We start from the raw sequence: 6609 nt of genomic DNA on the forward strand, positions 1-6609 counted from the left end.
TTCGGAAATCGGTTGGACACACACCGATACACACACAAAGACATTCCCGCATAAGGGATACCCTTTTCTTCCGATTGAGTCTAACTACAAGTGACTAGATTCCCAAGACCAAGGATATATATGCAGACTCAGAACCAAAGAGTCAGTCACACTTCAACCAATCACACCAGACTTCCCAGTCTCATAACGAGAAAATCCAAAATTTGCTTAAATTCGCAATTTTTGAAGCATAAATTGAGTCGAACTACAAGTGGCCTGAATTCTCATGTATCCTGAGATACGTAAAAAACCCAGAAACCAGGGTCCGACCACATATTTTGAAAATTGCATAAAAGCGAGAGGTAATATGGAGATGGGTCGATAAAAAATCAGGGTTAGTCAAATTTCGTTGTTCAGAGATGGCTTTGTCATCCCTGAACACCGAAGGGAAAGTTGTTGACACCAAATTTTTGACCTCCCATAATTTATTTTAATCACCCAGAATCCTTGGGTATTAAATGAGGTGAAATATGTATTTTTAGAAGCCAAAATGATTTTATAAAATTATTTAGATAATATTTTACCATTGTCATTTGGTAAAATAACTTCTGTAAATATTATAAATCATCTGGAAATTAATTTACATATTATTGCAACAATTATGGTACTTGCCAAAATCAAAAGCATTATAACAATTATCTTGTTTAATTAGTTGCCCAAATTAGCAAGTATTTTACTCCGTTTAACTCAAGGAAATTAATTAATTAAAATAAATAATACTTTTACCCCTCAACTTTATTTTCTGCATTAACAAATCATATTGACAATTTTCAAATTAATCATAATTAATTTAAACAATTAATTATGGTCGTATTCGTAAATTTGCTTATTATGTGTTTAATTACGGCTACAATTGAAATAATCAATGATTAGTCTAATTCCGGCCTTAATTGAAATAGCCAAAATTCTTTGGTTTAGATTAATTAAGGTCAAAATTGCAAAATTGGCCTTTAAGTGTTTTGGTCCAGTTGCGGCTACGATTGAAATAGCCAATTTCATGACTTAACTTGATTAAGGTCATTTTTACAATTTGATTCTTGTCGAATTTGTTTAAAAGTGGCCATATTTTAGATGTCCAATTTAAAAACGTTTCTTTAATACAGTTATTTGTCAAAATCTGCATATACAACCCTCCATATATACATATGTTTACGGCTATATACACGTACATCACATATACACACACGTATATCACATATACACACATATGTATGGGTTGCCCCTTATTATTTTGTGTTAGCCGAGTCCAGGCCCAAAAGGGACTTGACCCGGCCCAGCTATCCATTAAAGAGGGGGATAATGCCCCTCCTCTCTTCATTTCATACCAAACAGACCCTAAAGGCCTTTTCTTTCTCAATGGGTCATGAAACCCTAGTCGCCACCTCCCCTTCCCTATCTCCTACGTCATCTATGGCGAAAACGGCAAAGAAAGGAAGGGCCCACTTTAGTTTTGGACCATGCATGGTCGAGAATGGCAAGAACATTAATTGCTCTGCCATTTCTCACCCTCTTTCCACCAAACTCAACCCAAATGAGGTAACCACCCCCTATCTCTTACTTTTCTACAAAAATCGATGTTTGTTAGTACGTATTTTTAATGGGTTTTGTCTTGAGGTAAGTTTGAATCCTCAAACCCCATTGGTCCGACTGTGACCATAAGGATCCGTTAAGTTCTGGTTGCAAATCCAGCCCTTTATTTGTTCAATGCATCGATCTGAGCATTACGATTACCTGTTTGTGAGGAACAAGTCCGAATTCGAGACTTGTCCCACATTGGTGAATTAGGGATTTTTTGCGAATTTGAATTCACCATTTGAAGTAGTGGATTTTTTTTGGGAGATTTACCACAAAAAACTCGAAATACTTAGTTTTGGCATACCTTTGCTTTGAAACATAAATTTTCGAGTTAAGTATAATTTTTAAATATTTTTTACTTTTTTTGTGTTGGTGTCGCTAAGTGTTGGGATTAAGGAGCAATGAGATCTATCCAAGTTCAATCTCGATTAGTGCTGCACAAGAGAGAGGTAAATAATCTTCCTTTTTTTCGTTTTTATTTCGCATTTTTAGTCTCATATCATGTTTATGTTTTTTTTTCTTAGCTCAGAGAATTTTTTGTGTTAGTTGCTAGATTATGTGATTTGTTTTTCCGATAGATAGTTTAGTTTAATCTAGTTATTTGGTTTTTTGCCTGGTCATGGAGTAGTATTAATTGATCACCAGTTTGGTATGATCATGTTTTTGTTATTAGCCTAACTTTTATTAAATATAATTTATATTTCAACCAAATTCTATTGCTTTGTGCTCTTACTCTGCTTGTCCAGTTTAAATACACACTTAAAATCATGTGAAGTAACTGCTTGATGGGTTTATGTTTGGTTTGAACACTATGTGGTTATTAAGCTGTGTACTCCAATTTAGGATAAGTTAATATTGTCTAACTGTTGTTATACTATGACTGAACCTTTTCACTTAGCTTAAGATTAGGAGAAAGCACATATGAATCAGTTTGATTATGTCAATATATAGTCAGTGAAGCTGATAGAAATTGGGGTTTAAAAAGAGTTTAGATTTAGTATAAAACCATGCTAAAGATCTCTCATATGTTAGTTGAAGTCTAAATAGGCATGTGTTAGTCCAAATGGAGGATGTAAATTTGAACTTTAGATCTGTTAATATAATGAATTGATGATTTAGCCAAATTTTATCAAACTTGCCTAGATTAAGTTAGCTATATGCCTAGGTGGTACATGGTTTTTTCATTCAACATGTTTATGTCTTTTGACATATAAGTATTTACATTCATGTACCTCTTTGTTAATTGAGTCTACCCCATGCCTGTAAATATTTTGACAACTCTGATGATAATTGTCACACATCAATAATGTCCTAAGTCTGTAAATGGAAATCCGAATGAAATAAAACGGTCTACTTGACCTTTTTTCTTAACTCTTGAACACTGTGGTTTGTAGATACATGTCTCTTTGTCCATGAATTGCCATTTAAATTTGTTCAAGTGATTCAGTCTGCTTTCCCCCTTTGTTTTTTTTTTCTTTTCTTCTCTAAACCATGTTTCTATTTTGAGGACTTAGTTTGTAGACCTAAACATTCTGTTATCAACCTGCAAACACCACGTCATGAAAAATATAGCTTGGCAATAGGTTAAAATATTGATAGGGGACCAATTTTCTCTACATAGCTTAATGTTTATTGTACTTGGCCTCATGTATTGTTTTTTTTTTCTTCTGAACTATGAAGTTTAAGTTGGTGTTGTGGCATTATGTGTTGGTTCTCTAATACTGGGGATCGATAATGAAGGTACCCCTTGGGGATTTATTCAAAGCAATGGTGTGACTTACCCAGGACTTAGAAGAGAGTGGACAAGCTTTGAGTTTCTAGTCGAGCTCAGCTTGTGATCCTCCTTCTAAGTTGCTGGGGTTCCCCTATATAAAAATAAACCTTATGGGATCCCTTTTAATATCAAATGGATAAGAAAACATGTATGCTCATGTTCTGAATTTCCTCTTTTTACTTGGTTTAAATTGTGTTGTCCAGTTTTGTACTTTAAAGATATTTTGATTCTACCAACATGAAACCTGTATATTATACATTTAGTTTTAAGTGGGTAGTTACCTTGTCTTGCCTTTGTTTGTTGTTGTCCATTTGAATCTTTGAAGTATTAAATCCATTTGAATGATTCTCTTGCTTGTTTTATCCTTAATGGGTTGATTCTTTTTTTTTTTTAATATACCAAGTGATATACTCGGGTATATAGGGTATACTCACTGAGTGTATAGAAGACAGTATACTCAGGGTATATGAGGTATATCATGTTGGCTATTGTGGGCTGATTGTTTGGATTCTGGGCCAGGCCTCCCTCCGTCATAATTGTTGACTTTAGTTTATTTTGCTAAGTGTGGGTTGTCCTTAGCCCATTTTGTTTGCCTCTGTTTCAAGCTCATTTGGGCTGACATATTTTACCTATGTACTTTCATAATTATATGTTTAATTACCTAAGTTAGTTACTAATCCATATCATTTTTATTATGATATCATGGTTCCTCCCAGGCCACTTGGGCCACACCCTTGCATGAAACCTGTTGGGCCAAAGGCCCAACTGCCTTCTTTTATCGAGTCCGATGGAGCAGAAATGGAAGCCAATATGTTGAAGGCCCAATCATGGGTGAAAATGACACTGATGGGCGTGGGTAGGCCCATCAACCGAAATTTACCATGCTTCTCTCCTACTTTGCATTATATATATCTTGCTTGTATATATGTTGTATATGTAACCAACACTTGTATATTAGAACCCCTATGGATGTTAGAACTTAGGACAACATTTAGAGTTTTAGGAAAGTTGTATACTGTATACTGGACTAGCGTTTTAAATAAAGGAAAAACGGTTTCAAAATTGTTCAAGTGGTAAAAGGATTTGGGCTGCCTTCCGCCCCATCGTGAAAATTAGTATCTTGAAATAATTGACTGTTTTGGGCCTTAAGCCCACTGATGAAACCAGACTGCTCCCAGAATTAAAAAAAAATGAAATTTCAATTAATAGCCTAATGTTGTTTAAATGGTGGATTTGTTTTCGATGAAAAACACCTCGAATACTTTTGACAAAAATATGGGTCTTTTGTTAAAGTTAAGGTTTTTATCTTGTTTGAAATAAAACAGACTGCTTTTGACTTGGACTAAAAGGGATTTTTGAGATTATTTGGGCAAAGGATTCAAAGACTTGTGGACTAAGAACAAAAAGGGATATTTAGGCCTGGAAGCCCAACATTAAGTTTGGATTACTTGAACTTCTCACTTGGATACATTACTGAACAAGCACTTTGGGCCTGGAAGCCCAACATTAAATGGACTGAAATAAGAGGAATGTTTTTGGACCAAGATTTTGGTATGATGGACTTTGGACTTGGAATATGGTTTGACCTTATGGGCTTCAAAAATGATATAATTTGGACTTAATAAAACTTTCTTTTTTCTTATATATATAAATGTATATGTATGTGTGTGTATATATATATATATATATATATATAGGAGAATACTCCATATTTTCTTATAATAAAATAAAAATCTATAAGAACTAAACTCATCTTATTAGGATTAGAATAGGAGCGACTCTACTCGGGAGAAATTCCGGGTGTGTCCTAGTCCGGCAATAAAGTGAGTTGAACACTTACGTGGGTTTTCAAATCCAAAAACCCCTTTTCTGTCACACCCCAACGACGAGTATGACGGGCTCCGACCCATAGGTCGGGAACCACCTGACTTAGCGGTTACTTTAAACATCATATACCGTATCTCAAAGAACACTTGCACGCAGAAAAGGCTCAAATAGAAATGTCTGATAATCCAACATAAATGTACAAATGCGAACCGACAAGGTCGCTACAACCTCACGAGTATTATAAAGTCGACAAGGCTATCAGAAAAATATCAAGAACCCAAAACAAGGCCGACAGGGCCATACATAATATGTACATACCCCACTATGTCTATGATCCTCAAGAGTGTACATATGAACATATATTACATATGCAGAAAAGTAATAAAAGTAGCAAGCCCAGAGTAGTGGCACTTGCTGAAACCGCTAAGCTGGAAAATCCTACTGCGGTCGCTCCTCAATAACCCTGTCAGAGCTTGCAGCACGAAATGCAGCGTCCTGTGCAATGGGACTTCAGTACAGATAAAAGTACTGAGTATGTAAGGCTGGAAGCAATAACATAAGTGGGACAAATATATAAATAGAGTAAAGGTAACCTGTCAGCTGAGAACATACAATATGCCATGCATGAATCTTAAAAATCATATATAAGTCAGCACATATGTGTATATGTATATCATATAAGTATTAGTGTTGCGGAACGAGCAGCCCGATCCATATATGTTAGTGCCAAGGAACGTACGGCCAGATCCATAAATATAATATGTTAGTGCCGAGGAACATACGGCCCGATTCATAAATATAATATGTTAGTGCCGAGGAACATACGGCCCGATCCATAAATATAATATGTTAGTGCCGATGAACGTACGGCCCGATCCATAATATTTTATATGCATATACAAAATGTAAGTAGCATGCAAAAGAGCCTACTAAAAGCCACAACTCAATCGGAGTGACATAAGGTCAGTGACCTCCGAATAAATTATGGAAGTTCGTATCGATTCCAAAGAAATAACTTAACGATGATAAACATGATACTATGCCGAGAATCAATCAAATAACTAAGACATTAAGATTTGGAAATACAAAGTATAGGAGTGAGCGAATTTGCTATGGAACGCTCATGTTCATATTCTAGTTGGATTCGTGCCAAAGAAAGAGGGAAACGAACACCTTACATACCTTATCTGTCAAGCCACCACTTAAAGGATCCGTTACTTCGGTGTTTGCCCTTTACCCGAACCTATATATCGAGAAATACATCTTTAATCATACTTTCATCATATTTCCATCAACTTATAAGCACTAATTATTGAAGACTAATTTAGGTTATGAAAATTTGGGTAGCATTTCCCCTATATTCTTTACCTCCTCCAAATACCAAAACAACTCCC

The 6609-nt window shown here is 35.3% G+C and overlaps 1 long non-coding RNA gene across 1 annotated transcript; it reads left to right on the forward strand.

Moving 5' to 3' along the window:
* The first annotated feature begins 1370 nt into the window (after positions 1 to 1370).
* LOC132606006 (uncharacterized) lies at positions 1371 to 4471 on the forward strand. The gene is made up of 3 exons (XR_009569570.1): positions 1371 to 1575; positions 1998 to 2063; positions 4105 to 4471. It is a non-coding gene; the product is annotated as an uncharacterized LOC132606006 (long non-coding RNA).
* The last annotated feature ends 2138 nt before the right edge of the window (positions 4472 to 6609 follow it).

Source organism: Lycium barbarum, chromosome 8, assembly GCF_019175385.1.
Source record: "Lycium barbarum isolate Lr01 chromosome 8, ASM1917538v2, whole genome shotgun sequence".
NCBI classification, from domain to species: Eukaryota; Viridiplantae; Streptophyta; class Magnoliopsida; order Solanales; family Solanaceae; genus Lycium; species Lycium barbarum.